The 23,479-nt window shown below is 50.0% G+C and overlaps 1 protein-coding gene across 1 annotated transcript in view; it reads right to left on the bottom strand.

Annotated features, from left to right (window-relative positions):
• IQSEC1 (IQ motif and Sec7 domain ArfGEF 1) overlaps window positions 1-23,479 on the bottom strand; it is a 449,412-nt gene that overhangs the window by 296,395 nt on the left and 129,538 nt on the right. The window contains 1 exon segment of the mRNA XM_043588241.1: window positions 19,282-19,311. The gene's annotated coding sequence lies outside the window, so the exon portion shown is untranslated.

Raw genomic sequence — 23,479 nt, 5'->3', positions numbered from 1 at the left:
CTCGGTTGTCTGCCAGGAGAACCAAAGCTTTCTAAAGATCAGGTCTTTGATGACCTCAAGTGAAAACGTGTCCTTGGTAAAGGAGCTAGGCTTTGCTAACAGCTCTATGATGCTACACGTTTGCCTGTAGGATCTCTCATTGCCACCTTCAACCTTGGTTGAATAAATAAAGTTGTAAGGTTTGTAATGACCTGCAATCCTATTTGGGACAGGCTTCATAACCTTCTAAGGTTTTAGCAGACTTTCCCAAGATTTCAATTGTAAATGAAGTCTTTCTGACCAGGCAGGCCTTTTCATTTGGTATGTTAAGTTACTCAGAAAAGCTCTATCAAATGATGGTAAACCTTGGGCTGTACTGCGCGGGTAAATGTTGCAACTACCCCCACTCTACACGCGATTCCTAAAGTTTTCAGTGTTTTGGCATAAGGTCCTCACTTGATAGTCTGATTATTGAAGTGTTATGTGTCGCAGAAATAACTGAGTTTCCTCGTCAGCTGCATCCTTAAGGACCTCTTGATTCGGAAAAAGGGCTCTGTGGACAAACACGGGTATTTGATGTCTTTAAGATGAACATGAAAACGGGTAAGAATGTCCAGAATTCAGAATTAAAAAGCCGCAATCAAACTGAACAAGAGTTGGGAACGTGGGACTGAACGAACTGAGGAAGATCAGAGTTTTGGGACTCTTGTCAGAGACACTGCTGGTTCTCCGATGTTTGCTCTTTCTGGTGAAGGAAACTTCCTCTTAAGATAGCTATGATCTACGGAAATGTCATCAAGCATTCCTTTGTGAGCGGAAGCGTTTATCTTTTCTCTCTACCTAAACCCTCTGACATTCACACCCTCCCAGTGAGTATCCTTTCTCTCGTGACAATCGTACTCATTTGCGTAAGTCCTTGGAACGGGACACCATTGGAAATACTGGTTATTTTTACCAAGGGTTTGACTTGGGGACGTCCTATTTGAGAGCCATGCACAGACTCAGAGGTGTGAGCGTGTAGCTCCAAGGGACCAAGGTTGACTTTGGGAAACATGGAGCCATACAGCCCCTTGAAATGTTGACCCGATACCTTGCTTCCAGAGTTCCCAGTAGCCTCCCCAGGTGAGTCAAGAATGTCACTTCCTGGCAGGGGCAGGAACCTCAGGATATCTCGGGGACCTCGTGAAGAGGAATTCGCCCAATTCCACAGATATTGCAGGCCTGTCTGACAGAAGTAACTGGCTTGGCTTCTGGCCCGGAGAGGCTACAAAAAGTTCAGTCTGGAGATTCCTGATAAAAGGTTCCGGCAGAGCAGACTTGAAAAGATCCTTATGATCCATCGCTATTCTTGCTGAACTTATGGAAACAATTGGGCCAAGGTTGTTAAAGCTGGACTTGTCCTACGAGTGAATTAGTCTCGATTTGGCCATCTCTGGAAATGAGGGTTTTTACAGAGACAAACTATGTTTCAAGAACGCATCGTTAGGGATGGTAAATCCTAGTTATGATTGTCTTTAAAAGTTTGTTGTTTGCCTAAGCTAGACAACTCGAGGTAAACTTTGTCACAGTAGCACAGGTATGGACAATCTTCTTGCTTGTCATTCTGCGGGAATAATAACCCCATGGGTATATGATTTAAACGACTGGAAGATGGGATGGATTCACCTATCAATAGACAAAGAGGCTAGTGGTTTATTCATCCTTCACTTGAGGCTGGGTTAATTCATAAATCTCTAAGCATGCAAACATGTCCCTCCTAAACCTGATCTGACAGTTACTAGAAACCTACCCCATAGAAACCCAAAAGACCTGGTTTATTCAAAGGATGGAAAGTCGAATACAACGGGATTTGACTCCAAAATAAAAGGGCTGCAGTCAAGTTACAGGGGCATTTTTCACGGGCTCCCGTATCTAAATGAAACCTGTACCCCCTTTCGCAGGAAATCCATGAGCACACGAATGTGCCTTCTTCTTCCTGTGAACCTGTGGAACACTTGTTCACACCTCTTATGATGATGGCAACTTTCTTTTTCATTCTCTTTCCCCAAGTTCTACTAACAAGTCCTTCTTACAATGGGCCATTCAAAAGGACCACCACAGACATTTGAGGTACAAACCAGAAAGACCAACCTCATTCCTGCTGCCTCTTCCCACTCTCCTCTGAGGATGCTTCCCGCCCGACATCTAACATCTCACTGGCAGCACTGGGAAACACTAAGTTTGTGATTTGCTCTAACCAGTCACCCCTGTTTTTCTCGGTTCCAGAAGAGTACCTCTGATTAATTAGCTGATTGCTTACTGAACCAAACAGAGTCTACAGGATGGCTGTACATACATCACTTGTTACACAGTTAAGGACTTAAATGACTCTCAACATACCATTATAGTGTTAAATACGAACATAACTCGATTGCAGAAAACAGTTCTACAAAATAGAACGGCATATGTGCTAACTGCTGCACAAGGTGTAACTTATACTCTCATCAAAACAAAATGCTGTGTGTACATTCCAGATGACCACAGAAACATTTCTGGATTTCTCACTGACATGAGTACTCCAACTTGGCGCTTTAAACAATCCCTTTCCTGTAATGATTGGTTAAACTCCTGGACTGGAGGAGGTGCGTCAGCTACCAAAGGACTTCCATTTGGGCTGATCTTTCTAGTGGTTCTCATTCTGTTCTGCTTTTTCTCCCATGTCTCTCTGCCTGGCACCAAGACTCCATCACTGCAATCACTTCAAGCCAACACACGATCCTTTTTACTCAAGGAGGTTCATACACATTGCCCACGGTGGATTCAGCTGCCTCTGCCTTTTATAACTCCCTTCTATGTTCCCTGACTGACCCATATTGACCGAGATAGGTAGGGACAACTCTACGCCCTTGCTCAGCAGGAAGAAGCTATAGAAGATGAGACCTTCCGCCTGCAGCAACCCTAAAGATTCCAGGGTCAAAACTGCTCAGGGGGCAGGGGGATATGATGAGGGAGCATAAGGCAGGCTCAGGGCAAAATCCAGGCTGGCACCGTCCCTCCCAGGTGGAATGTGTGTGTTAGTCCTTGGACACTCCTGGCTCCCCAAGAACAAAGGAAAGGGGTTTAAATGCTTGCCGTGGTCATGTGGGAAACTAAGGCAAATGAAAACTTAATTCCCTTACTGCCTGCAGCCCATTGACAGGTCCATGAAACAGGCAGAGTGACCTCCCTCTAGGAGCTCAGCTGTCTGACAGGATGACATTTTGGTGGGGGCAAAAGAGAACCTTAGCTTCACATGATCCCAACCTCGAGGACCCTGCAAATCTACTTCATCTCAACCCCCGCAACATATATGCTGGCAATCATCCTCCGCGCTTATGGCCTGCCCAGATCCATCTAAAGGGTCTCATGGTGAGGTTTCATTAAACGGCAAGAAATGGCATATTCGTGGCAACAGCTAGCCCCTCAAGGTCCTGGGACCTTGAGTCCTAGAGTAAGTCTTCAAGGAATTCTGGCTCTCTCCCTAACCCCCTCTCAACCTGAGGGTATTTAATGAGCTACCCATCACGACGCCAGTGCAGCTCTCCCTGTCCATGGGACCTGTCCCCGTGCTTTAATAAAATCACCTTTTTGCACCAAAGACTTCTTCACGAATTCTTCCTTGGCCATCGGCTCCAGACCCACGAACCCCCCATCACTCCAAAACTTCACCACCTCCACCTTGTGCTTCCTACAACTCCAAATCCAGCAGGTCACTATCCCACCGACACTCCTCCAGCCTGTGAAGCTGTTCTGGATCTGGTCCCACCCGTCGCCCTGGCCAATCTCCTGTGCCATGTCACCGGGCTTCCTGGAGCTCAGCATCGTTCTCTGCACTTAAAAAACAGGGACAGGGCTCTTGGGTCGGCCTCAGTGGCTCAAGCGTCCCACTCTTGGTCTTGCTCAGGTCACCATCTGTTTTGTGAGCTGGAGCCCCGCATCGGGCTCCGAGCTGATAGCACAGAGTAGACTTGGGATTTTCCCTCTGTCCCTCCCCCACTCGCACTGTCCCTTCTGTTTCAAAACAAACATTTAAGTCCCGTTAAAGTTAAAAAACAAAATAAAATAAAGGCACGGACACGTGGCTCTCTTATGGCTCTCATTTATTTGCATTTTTTTGGGGTCCTACTTTATTGTTCTTTTTGAATACATTTTTGAATTTATTGAGATGTTTGAGAACCTGATTTTTTGGCTCTAGGGACATCCTCCCTGGCTGCCTGTATTCACTGCTGGTGTCGGAGTTTGTGGCTGGTGAGTTGTATCTGGGCCCACTAATCGTGGTCACGATGCTGGTCCCTTCGGAGGTCAGACTACTCCGCTCTGAGGACAGGCCTGTGCTGGAACAGGTTGCGATGGGGCCCCAGCAGCAGACTCTGTTTGGTGTGTAGATCGTGGGCTGGATAGTTGTCAATGTGTACCACATGTTTTCACTCTCCAGGGACATGAAAATCAAAGCACTGTGTTCCCTGTTTTCAACATTTCGTTCTGCTTCCCAGAAGACTTCCCCCTCAAACGGCTCAAACCCGGTGCCCAAGCAGTACCAAACCACCCCCAGGCTCCAAGCATTTGCGGAAGGGGTGTCCTCCCTTTGCTGCAGGAAGAGTCGCGGGGCAGAATAAGGGGGGCTGTCCCAGAAAGTGTGGAGTTCGTAGCCAGCAAACCGGATGCTCAGTCCAATGCCCGTGCGTTTCACCTTCAGCTCCTTGTCAAAAAGCAGTGTCTCTAGCTTCTGATACCTGCCGATAATACCTTGTTGGTGGCAGTACTCCACAATCAATAACAGCTGGCAGAATTTGTCTGGAACCTCCTCCGTCACTTGGCCACGGTGTGTAAAATCGTCACATAGTTTGTCTCTGCTTGCGTATTCTGCAAAGAGGACCAACATTTCCTTGGTGTTGATCACCTCGAGTGACTTGACAATACCTGGGTGACTTGAGGTCTTCATATTCTGGGCTTCACGACAAAGTCCCTGGAGGCCAGTGGGGTCCTTCTGGGTTTTCCTGATGAACTTCACATCAGACTGCTTCCTGGTTAGGATGTTCGAGGCCAGATTCATCGTGGGGACGCCGCTCTCACTGGTGGCCTCACAGGTCTTGTAAATACAGATGTCCTCCTCACCAGCGGTAATGGCCTTACGCCCCTGAAGGATGGTGACCTACTAACTATACTAACGCTAAATAATGCTAATTACACGGACTATGCTAACCAACAATACCAACCTACAAAATTTGCCAATACTAACAATACTATGCTTATGAACTATACTAACAATATGAACTATACTAACAATATGAACTATACTAACTGAACTAAAACGCTAACACAAAAGAAACAAATGAAAAACACACACACGCGTGCACACACACACACACACACACACACACAAAGAAAATGAAGGGAGGAAACGAAGAAAAATTGAGAAAAAGAAAAACTAAAAAAGGAGAAAAAAAGAAAAAAGTAAAAACAGAAAAAGGCAAAAAAAATTGGGAGAGAAAAGGAGTAGAGAAAAAAGAAAAATGAAAATAAAAAAATAAACAAAATGAAAAAAAGAGAAGTCGAAATCAAACTAGCTAGGGTCAAAGGCCGACAGGTCACCAAAGCTTCCTGGGCTGTAAGACCAAACACCCAGCCGAGCCAGGGTCTTATATAGACAGGTCTTGCCATCACTTCACAATGGGGCTTTGTGAGGGCACAGCAAGAAATGGGCCAATTGTGCAATCATGGCTGGGGATGTCTGAGACCACAGTGGTTTCCTCACTTTTTATTCCCAAAACCCCTTTACTCAATAAAAAAAAAAAGACCCCCAATGGGCTTTTTGTTTGTTTGTGTGGGCTTTTCAAGATTGATATTTACTTTGTTAGAAATAAAATCTATAAGATGGTTCAGTGGCCTTTTCACTTCAAGTTTAGAAAACTGTAATTTTGGCTTGTATAGACCTCGTAATGTCTACACTTAAAATACCCAGTTCCTGGTCTCAAAATGGTGCTACAACGTATAAGGAAATGTTGTGTTGTGTAAAACACGATAAGGCTCATTATTAACATCTATAAAGCTCAGAGGAAGATTGCTTTTCATCATATGTTCACTGATAAGGTTGTGAGGAGATTTCTCATCAGAAACCTTGGAGGCTAGAAGGCATGGGTTGATGTGTTTAAAGCATTGAAGGAAAAAAGCTGTCAACCAAGAATCCTACATTTGGGAAAACTGTCCTTCCAAAATGAGGAAGAAATGAAGACCTTCCTAGATCAACCAAAGCTGAAAGCCTTGCCCTGATGACTAGACCGGCCCTGCAGTGAAGGGGGTCCTTCAGGTTGAAATGAAAGGGCACTGAACAAGTAACTCGAAGCCTTCTGAAGACATAATCTCCGGTAAAAGTAAACAGACAGACAATTATGAACGCTAGTACTGTTATGACTTTGGTCTGTAGCTCTACTTTTTGTTCTCTATGTTAAGAGACTGATATATTTAAAAACCTAATTATTCATCTATGCTTTTGGACCCAAGATGCATAAAGATGTAATTTTGTGACATTAACAACTGACAGAAGGTGGGGTCAGGGCTGTAAAGTAGCTGAGTTTTCATGTGTTATTGAGGTTAAGCTGGTATAAATTGACACTACAATGTTGTAACTTTAGGATGTTAAAAGCAATCCCATGGTAACCACACGCAACCACACACACACACACACACACACGCCACAGAACATACACAAAAGGAAATGAGAAGGGAATTAAAATGTTTCACTACAAAAAAAAATCAACTAAATGCAAAAGAAGATAGTCATGCAGAAAATTTGAGACAGAAAGCAATTAAGGCATATAGAAAACAAAGAGCAAACCACGGAAGGAATTCCTTCCTTATCAGTAATGACTTTAAATGTAAGCAGATTAAACAGATTAGTGAGATGGATAAAAACATAGGATCCAACTATCTGTTACCTACAAGGGACTCAGATCCAAAGACACAAAAAAGTTGAACATGAAAGGAAGGAAAAAGATAATCCATGCAAATAGTAGCCAAAAGAAAGGGTGGAGTGGCTGTAATAATACCAGACAAAACAGACGTTAAATCAGAAAATGTTACAAGAGACAAAGAAGGACATTTTATATGAATTAAGAGGTTCAGTACAGCAAGAAGAAAAAATGATAAACATTTACACACATAATGAGAGGCCATTATCGACAGAACTGAAGGGAAAAATAGTTCTATAATAATCGTTGGAGCCTTCCATATCCCACTGTCAGTAACGGACAGGACAACCAGACAGAAGGTAAGTAAGGACACAGAGGATTTCAAGAACACCATAGCCCAACCAGATCTAACAGACGGGCACGGGACGCCACCCAACAATAACGGCACGCGGGACCTTCTCTGAGACAGTCTTTGCATTAGGTCACGAGGTAAGTCTCAGTAGATTTTACAAGATAGATAGCATACAAAGTATCTTTTCCAACCACAAGAAGATGAAGTCAGAAATGGGTAACAGAAGGAAGAGTGGAAAATTTAAAAAGCTGTGAAAACTGAAAACACACTCTCCAAGAACCAATGTGTCGAAGAAGAAATCACAGTGGAATGCGAAAATACGTAGAGGTGAAGGGACATGAAACACGACGCGTCAAAACTCCTGGAAAACAACAAAGCAGTGGCGAGGGGGAAATTTATAGCTGTAAACGCTCACAGTAAACATCAAGACAGATCTTAAATCAACACCATAGACGTGCAACTTAAGAAACTAGAAAAAGCCAAAGGTAGCAAAGGGAAGGAAATAATAAAGATTAGAGCAGAGATAAATGAAACAGAGGCTAGAGAAACGAAAGAGAAAATCAACGGACCCAAGAGCTGGTCCTTTGAAAACACCAAACTGCTAGCCGGATTGCCGGTGGAGGCAGAGAAGACTCAATGACTGCATTGCCGCTGACTCCTTACAGACGCAGAAAGGGTTAGAGTGCTATCAGCAAGTGTATTCCAGCTAATTGGAGAATCCAGATACAATGGACAAACTTCTAGACCTAGAAAACCTACCAAGACTAAATCACAAAGAAAGAGAAAATCGGAAGAGATTCGTACATAACTAGGGAGGAGATTGAGGCTGTAATCGAAGACCACTTGACCAAAAAAAGCCCCGGATCTGACAGCCTCACTGGTGAATTCTACCAAACATTGGAAGAATTGACACCAATCTTCTCAAACTCTTCCAAAAAATTCAGGAAAGAACACTTCCTAACTAATTCTATCAGGCCGCCATTGCTTTGATGCACCCTAAATATCTCTGGGCCACCTTCCAGACAGTCACCAGAGGAGTTTTCTAAAATATCCAGCCAGATGAGTTATTTTCTCAGCGACAAAAGAGACCTTTCTCTTGTCTGTGGAAAGAGAGGACCAGCAGTGTCTCCAGAATCAGGCTGAACATCTATGGACCTCTTCTGCGAGCCTCCGTCCACAACAGATGGGCCACACCGCAGACTGGACACAGCTGAAGCGGGGCAGGGGGTGGGGTGGGGAGGGGAGAATTCACGGAGGTAACCTGGGCTTCAGTTGGTCTGTCAGCTGCTTTGACTGCTTTGGGCATCTTTGAATACAACAAGCCATGTCCTCGTTGGACACTGGGAAAGGACAATCTATCTGCACATCCAGCCCTATGGGCTGGTGTCTCCCAAACGAGGCCATCGTTTGTTTTTGGCAACTCTGCTCCACCACAATGTTCATCAGACTCCTGAGAAAGACGACCGATGAAGGGATCCGTAAATGGTAAGACCATCTCGCACTTAGCTGTGTTTTGTAAAAGGGAGATATTAGGAAACTGGGCCTTTAAGGTTTTGCTTGCACCCTGCTTGTGGAATGGTACGTGTGTCTATGTATGTTGTAAATGTGAGATAGTTTCTCTACCTCCGGGTGGTGGTTGTGAAACTTAATTTGTAAAAGTGCTCTACTTAGCTGGTTTGAAGGCAAGTGCTTGTAAGAACTGGGTGTTCTAGGGGCGCCTGGGTGGCTCGGTCGGTTAAGCGTCTGACTTCAGCCCAGGTCATGATCTTGTGGTCTGTGGCTTCGAGCCCCACGTAGGGCTCTGTGCTGAGGGCTCAGAGCCTGGAGCCTGCTTGAGATTCTGTGTCTCCCTCTCTCTCTAATCCTCCCCCATTCACACTCTGTCTCTCTCTGTCTCTCTCTCTCTCTCTCAAAAGTAAATAAACATTAAAAAAATTAAAAGAAAAAAAAGAACTGGGCATTCTAAAACTCAGAAAGATAGAAACTAACCCCAGGTGTCTTTCAAGTTCAAGTGATCTTGGAAAATATTTGGTATGAAAGCTAATGTAACATTGTTTGTTTCGTGAAAATGGACATTAGTCTTTAGAATTGCCAACATTAAATATGATAGTTTCACTCTGCTTGTGTTTACTGTAAGTCAAACCAGCTGTTGGCGTTGTGACTGTCACAAAATGTGATGGAAAAGAAAAAGACGTTAGAGCCCTGTCCAATGGCTTCTGAAGCTTTACGGGCAAGTGAAGGACAGACAGACAGATGTAAATAATTTTAACACATGTAATTAAGGCTACTTGAAAAAATAAGGGAAAAAATTCTGTATTTAGTGAAAGTGAGACTGGTTATTCAAAGAGGGAAAACTTGGGGTACCTGGGTGGCTCAGTCTGTTGAGCATCCCGCTCCTGACCTCTGCGCAAGTCATAATCCCAGAGTTGTGGGATTGAGCCCCGTGTCAGGCTCCAAGTGGAGCCTGCTTGAGATTCTCTCTCTGTGTGTCTCTCTGTGTCTCTCTCTCCCCCCTCCCCCGCTTGTGCTCTCTCTCTCTCAAACAAAATTTAAAAAAAAACAAAGAGGGGAAAACGTAGGACAAAATCTGAAGGAATGCGAAAGGGAAAATTGCAGAAGGTTTGCGAGAAGGGAATCTTTCGAAAGAAATGCTATGCATGGTCGGGACCGAGATTCTGGAGTTTCGCATGTAAGAAACAAGTTTATGAGGGCAGCGATCGACCCCCGGGGAAGAGAAGGGGGAGGCAGAGAACGATGTCAGGCAGAAGTTGAGCAGTGACACTTCAACGGAAGCCTTAGCCGACTCTCTGAGCCGTCCCGAAAGTTGGAGTGCCCTTCGGAAGCATCCAAACTTAGGTGAAAGGGGCTGGCTCTTCGTAAGCGTCTTTGGATGTGACTACCTGGGCAGCGGGCAATGCCCTTGGCAAGGCCGCTGCCTACAGTCACGGCGATCCCTGATGATGTCTGAGCGTCGAAGGCTGTAGGCAGCATTGCTATGGCTGGGAGACTGGAATTTGGGTTTTCTCGCTGTTCATGTGACAGAGGCTTCTTAGATGATGGGTCTACATTATCAACAGAGGTTTTTCTTTATCTTTAATCTGCCTAGAAAAACAAAGTTCCTATGTCTTGTCTTTGTTAGGTCTTTGCTTACTTAAGAAAGTTGAATCTGCTCAGTGTGAAGAGAGCTAAGGTTTGCTCACAGTATCCTGTTTTGTAATGATCTGTAATCCTATTTAGGCACGTGTTTTGAAACCTTCTGGTATTTCACCAACTTCCAAAAACCCAGCTTGTGAATGGAAGTCTTTTTGACGAATTAGGCTTATTCCCCGGTGTGTCAAATGACACGGGAGGCATCGTCAAATAAGCGATGAGGAACCTTCTTAGGCTTTGTTGTATGGGTGATTGCTCTAAGTGTCCTAGAGATTTTATAAGATTCCTAAGGTTTTGATATGTCCTGGTATAGCGTCATCGCTTGTAATACTAACTACTGAAGTATCGTGTGCCACAGAATCTCCTTGCCAGCTGCACTGCATTGACAAATACAGCTCTCTGATCCCTTCAGGATCATCAAGCTAAGCTTAGTAAGAATTCCCAGAACTAATGGGGAACCTGCTTTCAAACAGACGCTTGTGTAAACATTGCTGGTCCTCTAATGTTTGCTCTTCTAAATTTAAGTCTGCCCATGACATTTGGCAGACGTTTGGTAACTAATTTCTTCATAACAGATAGGAAACATTTATCCCTTTCTCCCTACCTGGTACCACCAGAATTCAAAACTCTCAGGGAGTATTCTCGTACTTTCACGGCAGTGTATTTATTTGCAGAAGTTCGATACGAATCCGTTCTCCTTGCAACAGGACGCCACTGGAAACATTGGTCATGTTGCCAAGGCTTTGACTGGAATGTCATAGTTGAGGGAGATATGCCTAGACTCAGCTACAATCAGAGAGCTTTAAGGAGCTAATTAAGGTTGACTTTGCCGAGCCAATGAAGCCCCTTGGAAAACTTGCCTCGTACCTTGCTTACAAAGTTTCCAGCAGCCCTACCAGGCGAATAAGGAAGGTCATCACTTCCTGGCAGGTGCAGGAACCTCAGGGTATTTGGGGGATCTCGAGAAGAGAGGGAGCCACCCACACCTATAGGTATGGCAGGCAAAGGCTGATGGCCAGTATCTGACTTGGCTTCTTTAGCCTGACAAGGCTGTTAAAAGTTCAATCTGACATTCCTTACGAAAAGTTCCAGCGAAGCAGATTGAAAAAACCAAACACCTATATGACCAATCACCGTTGTGATGGCGCTTGTGTAAACAGGGCCCAGCTTCAACTGGACAATTTTACAAACAAACGTGTCCTAATCTGGCTGTCTTTGGTGGAGATGAGGGTGGTTTCAGAGAGAGAGACTGTTCCAGTAACACGCCTGTGAAAATGCAAGATCATAGTTGCGACGAACCGTCCTGGAGGGTTCGTTGGTTGTCTATACGCCTGGGCTGGGTCCTGAATTCTTCTGGTTTCCTTGAATATCTGACCCTGACTCTCCAAACTAAGGTTTCCAGTTTTCTCCCACCGTGTTGACTGGAAGCACTGAGAACGAACACTGCTTTTCCCTGAAGCCCCGCAAACCGAAGCCAGACCACCCGAGGTACACGGGAGAGAAAAGTGGCCCGGTGATCTGAGGGCCACTCAGAGGATCACCAGAGACACACGGAAAGCTGAACAAGCTGATCGCAGCCATCCCGACTGGACAAGCTGCCATCGGAGCATCCAGACGTGGACGTGTTCACGGATGGGGACGGTGTCACGGGTCAAAGACAAGGAAGAGCTGGGTGCAGCGGTGACCCATCAGCCATCGTCCGCTGCGGAAGACGCCGCACAGTGGACCGACTGCCCAAGGGAACCATGCTGGCAGCCCGTCAAAGACTCCAAGACCCTCTGGAAGAGCTTTCGTGCCAAAGATAGACTTAACTGCATATCGACCCCAACGTCCCTTGGAGGACCAAAGAGGAGTTAAGTAAGGAGTGGGGGTTTGGACACCGTGCTGGCATTGACCCCGGCTGGAAACAGAATGAATCCTTACCCTAGGGCATCTGATGAAAGAAATAATTAGCCACATTCCTCGAAGCACCCGTTATGGGAAAGATGCCACTCTCCAGTGGATCCAGAAGTATACTGCGGGCTCCGATTTCGGCGAAATGCTACAAAAGGCAACGCTTGTGCTAAAACCAATCCTAAGACTGGGTGCCCACAAGTTCTCAAGGGTATACAACTGAGACGCCCCAAACCTGGGGAAGACCGGCACGCAGCCTTTCCCAGAATGCAAAGAACAATGGGAAATTCTCGGGGTTTGCTTGTATCTGCAGACACCTTTATCAACGGGGTTGAGGTTCCTCCCTGCTGTTCAGGGAAGGCCTCGGGAGTGGTCAAAATGCTTTGAAGCGAGATCATTTCTAGGTTTGGAGTGCCGCTAATAATTAAGAGTGACAATGGAGTGACAACCACAGTGTCCAAGGCCTTGGGCATTCAGTGGAAATCACACGCTTCCTGGAGACACCGAGAGAGTGGAAAAAGGGAAAAAAATGAACTTTGGCAAAGCTCTGCCAAGAAACCCACTTCATTGGGAACAACCTGTGCCATCTGCCCTGCTTTGGGAAAGAGTGGTCCCTAGAAGAGGGCTTGGTTTAAGCCCCTGTGGAATGTTATATGCAAGACTTTCTATGTTCTTTTCGTGACCTAGGAGTCACTGGCGGGGCTCCCACCAGCGATTTGGATACTATCAGGTACATCCAGGGCCTGAGTTTGCTTCCGGCAGGCTGATGTACCTTACAGATGTGTCTTCACGCTGCCTGAATCCCTTGGTGACATCCAAAGGTGTCACTAAAGATGTCACTAAAGACCTGAAGAGCGGGAGCCCAGAGGACCAGCTCCAGCCTCACTGGACACGTCAGACCCTGCGAGGTGCCGTTGACCCCCCACTCCCCCGAGACTACAGGGAATTGAGCCGTGGATTCACACTGGAATGACAAGAATCCACAGGTTCCCTACACCCTGTCAGCAGGGAGGTGGTCAAAAGGGACCCGGCTCAGACCAGTGAGCCTCTGCCGGACCTGAACCTCCGACGCGGGGGAACTGGTCCAAGGGAATCAAGCCCTGAGGACAACATGCTGCCTATCGTTCTCCAGTACCCCTAAAACCCTAGACACAACATGGTACAGGAACTATTGAGCAAAGTACAAAAATCCCGGTAATGCAGGATATTCCTTTCCACCCCAAAGTTTCCACTTGTCTAACCCCAGTCTTCACCCCACCTCAGCAGGAAGTAACGGCCGCGGCCGGGTCGTGGTCCCAATACCCACAAGAATGAGGACGGATCAAAAGACCCTGCGGACTGAAAAGGGTAACCAAAGGGTTAGCAGCCGCAACTTTGTACCCTGACCTTTTTCCTTCGCCACTAAGTACCCCTGACTCTCCTCCTCTAGGGAGGTGGATGTGAGGCTCACCCTCCTGCCTCTGGAATAAACTCTTGCTTTGCTTTATACCCCGTGTCTCAGTGATGGTCTTTATGCGCATCAGGCAGATGAACTTGGGTCCACTACATACGGCAGGCACTCAGTAAAGACCGCTGAACCCGCGTGGACTCTGACGCTTGGAGAGGTCAGTGTCTGGTCCGTGGTGACACAGGGTAGGATGAGGAGAAGGGTTTGATTTCAGAACTGTAGTGCCTCTACTCCCATCCACAGTGCTAAGAAGTTTCTGCTCTCCTCCCAAGGCCACCTGCTCAGCCCTGGGCACAGCACCTCCGTGGCCCCAGCCCCTGTCCCTGCTTTGGAGCCAGCTCCCCATTCCGACCTGGAGGTGACAGACAGCTCAGCCCTGTTTACCCAGCTCCACCAACATCCCAGCCTCATCTGCCAACTTTGGCAATTTTCATACCACCTCGCACACAAAATAAATCGCACGCTCCCATTTTGGGTTTGGGGGGAGCAAAGGCCCAGTCGGTTAATTACAAAGGCTGCCTCGCCTCGGCACGGGGTGGTGGGAGATGTTCACAGGAAAACGGATTAATTTGGACTCATTGCTTTCCCTTCCACGTCCTCGTTCCAATCAAGACAACACTTGTAACCAAGCCCACCTGCTCCAGAAGCAGCCCCCACACTCTCCAAACAAGCAGTCCTCAGGTTTCACTGGCTGGCTGCTCAGGGTCCCGAGAAGCTTGCTGGGACCTTTGGAAAATGCCAGTCAGGGTTTAGGATTCTTGTGCCAGGGGTGGGGGGATCTACGGGAACTGCTTGGTTCGGTGTTTCTGAGCTCACACTGGTGAGCTGGGCACAGCCGAATACTGGACGCTGGCCTGCTTGGACAGAGGCTGGGTGTCCAGGCTGCCTGCTGGAATCACGCGGGAAGGGGGCAAAATTCAGAGTCTCGGGCCCCGCCCCCGGCCCTACCGAGTCAGACACTTCAAGGACAGGGCCTGGAAATCTGTACCTTCCACAGGCACCAAGGACAGGACCTGGAAAGGCTTTGGGTGGGAAGTCTCAGATCTGCATTTGAAAGCCGTGTTGTCTAGGGAAGCTGTTCAGCATTTCTCTACCCCAGTCTCCCAGAGCTCAAACACTGGGGCGCACCATAACCCTCTTGAACGGGTGGGGTTGGTTGTACAGGTGCGGTGAGGCCCCGACCCATGGCGGACACTCATTACGTGGTACTGATTCCTATCAGTGAACATGAGTGAGTTCGTTTCCAGGGGTTGATGAGAGGCAATAGGTGATGCTTTGGCGCTGCAGAAAGTCCTTGTGCCTTAACTACAGCATCAGCACTGGCCCCGGGCCCTCCACGCAGCTAATCATTCCTTCAGACTCCAAACTCTGCATCACTCTTCTTGTCCCACCTCCCCCCGCCACCCCACCCCGAACCCCCTGAAACCAGTAAATCATTATCATTAGAAAGTTCAAAGTTGGGAGCCTCCACCAGCTCCTTCGGAATGGAGTGAAAACCAGACGCACACCCCCCGGGAACAAGGGAGCCAAGTCCTAAGTCTGCAACATGGTCAAAACCGAGTCGTTTCGTTTGTGGAAAATGAATCCATCTGAGTTTGCACCTGTCTCGGCCGGGGGAAAAGGAGCGCGCGCGCCATCGCAAACGGGCGTCTCCCGGCAAAACCCGTTCCCTGCTGCTCGGGGAGGCTCAGACTGCCAGAAAGGCTGTAGCTCACGTCCTCTGAGTGGAAAGAAAAAACCCTCACCAAGCAGGGACCCCAGGGTAGGGGTGGGGTAAGGAGGGTCTCTCAGGGTTCATTTCCTTAACCTTTAGCAAAGATCATCCGCTCTTGGTGTCCATCCAGACCTTGGCCAGTATAATGAAAGCCAGACGTCACCTTTTCTGAGTTCAGACGTGGCCCCTTCTGCCCCCTGTGTTTGGTGTTTGTTGTGGAAGGGGGGATGAAGCAGGGGAGAGGAAGGGGTCTCCAATGAGCAGGGCAGATGGTCCACTTATTTTTCCCTTCCAGTTGACAGCCTGAAAATATTCATGAGTTCCGAATCTTATTAAGCAAACATTAATTTGCACCAGTTCTGTGGGCAAGGCATTGTGCCCAGGGTGCCCGGAGAGACCAAGGTGAACTCATTCCACTACGGCCTGGCCTGTTGGGGCCTGCCCTGTGCTCTGTGCTCTGTGCTCTGTGCCGGGAGACAACCCGGGGCTTCATGCAGGCTCCTTACTCTGCCTGGGGCTAAGTGTTCAAGTCACTAGGACAGAAATCAAAGTGAACATGGATATCAGAAGCAAGCACAAGAAGCCAAAGAGGGCAAGCAGGGCCAGGGCACTTCAGCCATGACCCCCCTCAAAGCTTCAGTGGGGCCACGGCTTGAGGTTCTCACAGAGGTGTGGGTCTGCTGAACACAGGGGGCACAGGAAACAGCACTAGTCCCACAGACAAGCTGGAAGACAGGCAGGGAACCAATGGACGCACCTGAAACCAGAGGGAAGCACTGCTGGGCAGCCGCGCAAGGTGCCCCGGGGGGACAGGAGCAGGAAACTGGGCCGCACACGAGAGATGCGGCTGGCTCACGGGGCCTCAGTGAGAGCCACAGCTAGAGAGTGTTGGGCAAAGGGGCTCCATGGAGGGCAAAGCAGGGAGGGTCACAGTCAGACTTGACTTTTAGACCAGTCCTTCTGGTGGGCGGGCCCCTGGGGGAACACTCAGCAGAAGATCAGGCTCCCTTTAGGAAGGGACCTCATGGTCCTTCTTCCCTGGGAAACAGATTTTGCAGCTGTCTGGGGGTAGTGACCTGAATCGTGAAGAGTGGGTCAGATCTGAACCGTCCGGGGGGCTTCCTGGCCTGTGCCCCTGTGCCTACCTGTGCTGAGCAGAGGGTGTGACATGTGACCAAGGTCTGACCCCCGCCGTGACAGCTCCCTGAGGGCAAAACACGTGCCTGGCATAGGATAGAGACTCAGTCAACACCTGACCCCAGCATCCTAAAGTCCCTGCAAGGCCTTCTACCACGACTCCTATAGGTGTCTGGGGCTGTCCCCGAGAGTCGGCACAGCAGAGTAGAAGTCGTTATGGGGTTGGGTTTTTGAGCCTCAGAAAAATCTCAGATGCAGCCTTCTCTGCCTGGACTCACATCAGTTTTCTTCCCTGCCTGGCTCCTCACCTCTAGGAGTCCTGCTGGCAACTAGTTGGCTCCAGCTGGGGACATAGGTTCCAGTCTCCATACAGTCCCCACTCCCACCCCAGCCCCGGGCCCCATTCCGAGGCCATTCCTTATTCTCTCACCAAGCAGGTCCTTGGTGTTCCTGTCCCCCCCACTGAAATGTCTTTCCCACCCTTCCTCGGAGCAGAGAACTGCCCTCCTGCTTCACCTGGCCTGCAGAATCAGGTTCCTGACAGCCCACCGCAGGGAACCCTGAGGCAGGGGGTGGGTGGGGTTGGGCAGGGCCAGACAGCCAACCTACACACATCTCCCGGCACTTACAGGTGAAAGCCCACTGGTCTCAGGAGATCTCGGTGAAGGGCGCCCCGTCATCAGCCAGGAACACCTTCTGGAGGAGTGTATCAGACAGAGCAGGGAGGGCTCAGATCCTGGGGCTGAAGGCACCTCTCCTTCCTATGCCCCCTGTGAATCCCCTTCCAATGTCTGTGCATACCCCAGGAACGGGATGCTCACTACCCCTCAGCAACCCTCCCTGTCCTCAGATAGCTCTTCATCTTTTTTAAATGTTTTTTTTATTTATTTAATCTTGAGAGAGAGAAAGAACATGAGCGAGGGAGGGGCAGAGCGAGAGAGGGACACAGAATCTGAAGCAGGCTCCAGGCTCCAAGCCGTCAGCACAGAGCCCGACGCGGGGCTCGAACTCACAACTGCAAGATCATGACCTGAGCCGAAGTCAGATGCTCAACTGACTGAGCCACCCAGGCACCCTGGTAAATCTTCATTTTTAACAAGTTTTCTGGACAGGTAATACATGTTGCATGGTTCCGAGCTCAAGCGACAGCACAGTGCACACTACGAGGAGGCTCACAGCCACTCTTATCTCTGCCTGCCTGGCTCCTTACCTCCCAAGGGATCATTTGAACAGCTGTTCGGGTCTCCTGCCATTGCTTATGCATGCAAACGTTATAAGCAAGAAACCACATTCTTCCATGCAACTTTTCTTACCCCAAATGTAACGTAAGATACACGCTCTCCCACACCTTGCTTTGCTCAGGAAACGGCGCACCTGGGGCCTTTCCCCATCAGTCCATGGAGGGCACCTTCCCTTTGCCCTCACGGCTGCACATATTCAGAGGGGCCATGGCTCCAGAATGCCCAGCTGCCCCTCCTCCCACATCTCCTGGCCTGGGCCATTCTCCGTCTCTCAGGGCATCTCCTCTCCCCTCTCAGGCCCGGAGGCCACCTGGCCCTCACCCCATCCATAGCCCCTGTATGACACTCCTCCATCCCCTCACCCTGCGTGTGCCTCTGCTTCCTTCTGGGACCCTGCCGGACTCAGGGTCTATAGACCCAGCCCTCCCAGTGCCCCCTATTCTGCCTCCCTGGCTTGGGACCACCACTCACGTGTCCCGAGTTGCGCCCAAGCCGAGTGCGCGGGTACACACTAGGGCCTCGCCATGCTGATTCCTGGAGCCTCCCCACGATGCAGCCTACCTGTCACCCATCTGCACTTCTCTCTCCGTAGGCTGCCCAGAGGACCCCACCCAAGCCCGAAACTCCCAGCTCCAGGCTCAGGATGCACAATTTGTGTTGTGCCCAGTCACAGAGCGATTTCAGAAATCTGAAATCTGCTGCCAGTGGGGCTGGGCGTCCCTGTGGCCCTAATTGCCTCCATGCTCCTCCTCTCCTCCCCCACCCTCATCACCAGCCCGCTGTCTCCCATCCCTCATGGCCGTCCTGGTCCCCCAACTCAAGCCTTGAGACCTGCCTGGCCCCAGCCCCCTGGGCTGAGGCAGTAGCACCCTGGGATTCTGGTTCCTAGCTGCCCCTCCCTTCATCCAGTCAGGAGCCCCAGCTGTGACCCAACTCCATGCCGACCCCCCCCTCCACTGGTGGGGGTGAGGAGAGGCAGGTGTCTCAACTGCAGGCATCGTGTTCTCCACGGGCCATGGAGACACCGCATCATTCAAGGCTGCTAGGAGCCCGCCCCTCCACCAAACAGCCCAGAGATTTGCCCTGTATGGCCCCAGGGACTGCCTGAGCCGAGAAGCTTCTGGTCATAGATATGTCACAGCCTAGGACACCGCCGCTGCCCTTGAGGGGATGGAACTACCACCAAGCCAGGTGACCCCCCACGAAGGTCACTCTAGAACCGAGTAAGCCCGCACAGTAAACCGGTGCTCTCTCTCCAGGACACCAAGCCAGCAGACGGCAGGGCCAGGGTCCTCAGGTGGCAGGCCAGGGCCAGGAGCAGCAAGGGAGCAGGGCTCTGACCCAGTGCGACCTCATCACAGAGACACCAAAGCGCAAGGTTTCATTGAAGCCACCCGCTCCCAGGACCCAGACGCACAAACAGAGGCCGATGACACACATACCTGACATTCCGGGAGCTCTCACCTTCAGACCTGCAATGAGAGAGAACACAAACTTAGGATGCGAGTACCTTCCACTATGGGAGATCCACTGGAGCACATGAGCTGTGGGGACATGTGAGGTCCCCAGCTCTCCTGGGATCCCTTCTCCAGTCTCAGCAGACTGTCCCCAGGCCCAGCCCCCAAGGTGTCACATTGCTGGTCTTCTGACCTGGAATCCCACCCTGAAAGCCACGTCCTCCCAGAAGTTGGGCAGCAACCCCAGAGGGGCGTTCCAGAACTCTGTGCCCTGGGCCCTGTGAGGCAGCAACGGAAGGAAAGAGTGAGTGGGGATGGTGTAGCTGGCCTCACTGCATCCTCTACTTGGTATTTCCAGCATCTCTCCCCACTGCCGGCTCTATTTTCAAGGACCCAGAAATCAATTACACCACTTTACGAAGGAGACAAGCCTGAATGTCAAGAAACTGGACAATTAGATCCTATCGCGCATACTTGAACTTTCAACGGAGACTGTGAAATACCCGGCAGCCAAATACAAGACAGCGATGCCTTGCCGCTCTGTAAACCAAAGGAAAGGGGCTTGGGGATTAAAATGCATGCAGCTAAAGGCTTAAAGCCACAGCTGGGCTTCCTGAGTCTGAAGGAGCAAAGGGCTGTGAGCAAGCACATTTGGGAAGCTAATCCCTGGACGTCCCCAATTGGATTTTATTGCCGGCGAGTTACAGAAATAAAAACACACTTAACTCAAAGTCTTTTTTGTACTTTTTTTTTTCTTCTTCAAATTGCCTTTTTCAGTAATTGTGCAGACTAACTGCATCACCCCATGAGCACTCAAGCCCAAGGGACAGCTCCTCCCACAGAGCCACCCTCGCTGGTCTTAGGAGAGCACCCCGTGCCCTTTCCTATGTCTGCTGTGTCAATGACAGATTTTACCCCGGTTGTCTTTCAAGCTAACTGACAGCCCAGCCCAGGAAAGTTTCTCCAGGATGGCCTACAGGATCTTAAACACCAACTGTCCGCTGTCTGGAAGGCTCCCGTTGTCCCCAGCTCTCACGGCAGCTACACAACGCAGGCCAGTGCCACTGGCCACTTCCGGGCTCAGCCAGTGCAAAACTGGAAATAAAGGTCAATGATGATGATGATGAGAGACGCCCCTTACTCAGCCTTTACTAGGTGCCAAGCCCAGAGCCGGGCCCTGACACAGGCTATTGATGATTTTCACATCAACCTGGCAGGCCCAGCATGGCCCTCGCTGTGCCCAAGAGGGACCGAGGCTCCCGGAGGCTGTGTCCGCACACGGTCGCATGAGCGGCCAGCATCGAGGTGCTCTCCTGCCACACCTCGGCAGCCAGAGAGCAAACCAGACCCCATCCAGTCAGGATGGAGGTCACTTGGGCGAGTGACAGAAGGGGGCCCTGGGGGCTTGCAGGTGCTGCTCACGTTTGGTTCCTGATCCAGGTCCTGGTTACCCAGGTGCAAGATCGTGATTAATACAAAGGGCAGATTTGGCCATTCAGATTCCAAAATGTATTCCTCCTATCCCTTTGGTCTTTGTCCACAGTTCCCGGTGCAGCACCCCGAACCCTTGGGATTTTCTGAGCAAAAAGAGCAACGGGAACGTCTTCTGTTATCATATTTGGTTGCATGTCCTCCGCCCCTGAAATCACTTCAGAGCCACGGCAGGGGCAGGAAATGTTCCACCACACCCAGGATCATGTCAATGCGGTGACTCTCGGAGAGCACCTAAGGATGCGAACTCACGGTCCCGCCCCCTGAAATCAATCACCAAAAGCCAATGATTCGATCAGTCGGGTCTATGTGATGAAGCCTCCGTAAAAAACCCGAAAGGACGGGGTTCAGATTGCTTCCAGTTGGGGAACACGCGGAGATTCGGAGAGCGTGGCGTGCCCAGAGGGCATGGAAGCTCTGAGTCCCTTCCCCATGCTGTGCCCTGTGCATCTCTCCTACTTGGCTCTTCCTGAGTTACATCCTTTCAGAGTAAGTCAGTACTCCAGTGAGTAAACTGGTTTCCTGAGCTCTGTGAGCCACTCTAACAAACTGATTGACCTCAAGGGTTGGGGGCCGGGGGGGAGGAGTCACAGGAACCTCTGATTTCTGGCCGGTCAGTCAGAAGCGCAGGTTCACAAGATAGGCTTGCGACCGGCATGTGCAGTGGGTGGGGGCAGTCTTGTAGGACTGAGCCCTCCACCTGTGGGATCTGAGGCCATCTCCAGTTAGAGGGTATCAGAACTGGTGGAACTGTAGGACACGAGGCTGTGTCTTGAGAACGGCCTGGTGGTGTGGGAACTCACCCCCCCGGCATGTATGTTTTGGAACTGGGTACCAGAATCCCTACCGGCGGGGGGGGGGGGGGGGAACCAAGTGTGAAAACCCAGGCTGCCACAGGCTCACGACACAAACACGTTCAGAAATAGCGCGGTTTTATTTTAAAAAATGGGGAAGAATAGGGGTGCCTGGGTGGGTCCGAGTCAGCTAAGCATCCAACATCAGCTCAGGTCATGATCTTGGGGTTCGTGGGTTCGAGCTCCCCCGTCGGGCTCTGTGCTGACGGCTCGGAGCCTGGAGCCGGCTTCGGGTTCTGAGTCTCCCTCTCTCTCTGCCCCTCGCCCGCTGGCGTTGTGTCTCCCTATCTCTCACAAATGACTAAACGTTTGAAAAACTTGGAGAATATACAATATGACAGGGATAAGGAGGGGGGATAAGATTAGCTGTGAGCTGACCATTGTTGAAGTGGGATATGAGGGGTGGGAGGGTCTTACGCTGCTTTGCCTACTTTGGTGCACATTTGAAGTTTTCCACGAGAAGAAGCTGAAACAAACAACACACGAGGGTTAAGTGAATGTGGGTGCCTGCGTCACTGGACTCCTGCCAAGTGGCAGGTGGGGAGTTGGGCCCATGATAAACCATGGCTTCGCTGAGGTGGCCTCGGAGGGGCCAGGCCAACCACTGCCTCTCACACCCATGTCACAGAGATAGATTCAAATCAGATGTATTGTCATGACCTTGGCACCCTTCTCTGGGGGAGACACCCATCAGAGAATCTGGTCCCAGCCATGGACCTCACTCCAGGAAAACCCACACATGCCCCTACAACTCCAGTCATGGGGTTCCTGTGCACTGCCCGCCAAGACACCAGCCCCAAACAGTGGCATCTGGGACGGCCAGCTCCAACTTCCACAGCTCTGGTGTGCCCCAGCCCCATGACCTCACTCTCTGGGGCTGCACTGGCTTGAGGAGAGACCTGGCCAGCCTGTGCTTCAAAGACAAGAGGATGCGTGACCTGGGAGGTGACGGCAAACATGGCATTTCTACAGCGTTTACAAGTGTGTGGCTGAAGGAAGACGGGTCCATATGCTCACCAGGGGCTGGGAGGCGGGGGAAACGGCCAGAGGTCAGTCAGAGGGTGCAAGGTTGCCATTTATGTGGGATGAGGAAGTCTGGAGGTCCAATGTCCAGCATGGTGACCATCGTTAACAAGGCCGTATGGTGTACCGGAATGTGCTAAGAACAGATTTCAGGTGCTTGCACCATAAGAAACAAAGACAATTATGTGAGGAGACAAACACGTTAACTAGCCTGCCTATAGCAATCATGTTACAATACAACACACTATACCCCTTAAATAGACACCATTTTTATTTTAAAAAAAGAAAAAGGGCAAGGTCTGTGACATGAGTGGTCAGTGGCTGTACCTGGACTCTGTGACATCTGTGATGGCAAAAATGACCCCCTTGCCAGGTTCAGGCCTAACCTTTGAAAGGACTGGCAACTTCTGCTATCTTGCTGTTAGAAAGATAGAAGAAAGAAGATGCCAAGAGGAAGCCCTCACCACCACATGGGGGAGGAGGAAGGCTCCCGGCCCTCAGCCCCGCTGAGCTTCCGGCTGTCAGCCATGGTAAGCAAAGCCTCAGCTGATGTCACACACAGCACAGAGCGGCTGTCCCCACAGGCCCTGCCCAAAGTGGGAAACCCCGCGCAAATACACATGATGACCACTGTTTCCAATCACTCAGCTTGGGCAGGGTTTGGGAAAACCCCAAGCACTGCCTCACCTCTTGCCCCATGAATGTTCCAGCCCCTCATATCCCCCTCACCCCTGCTGCGGACCAAATGTTTGTGTCCCCCAAATCCATACGCCGAAGCCCTACTGCCCCTCCCCCAGTGTGGCCCTACTTGGAGA

Source organism: Prionailurus bengalensis, chromosome A2, assembly GCF_016509475.1.
Source record: "Prionailurus bengalensis isolate Pbe53 chromosome A2, Fcat_Pben_1.1_paternal_pri, whole genome shotgun sequence".
NCBI classification, from domain to species: Eukaryota; Metazoa; Chordata; class Mammalia; order Carnivora; family Felidae; genus Prionailurus; species Prionailurus bengalensis.
This window is presented reverse-complemented; position numbering and strand designations above follow the sequence as displayed.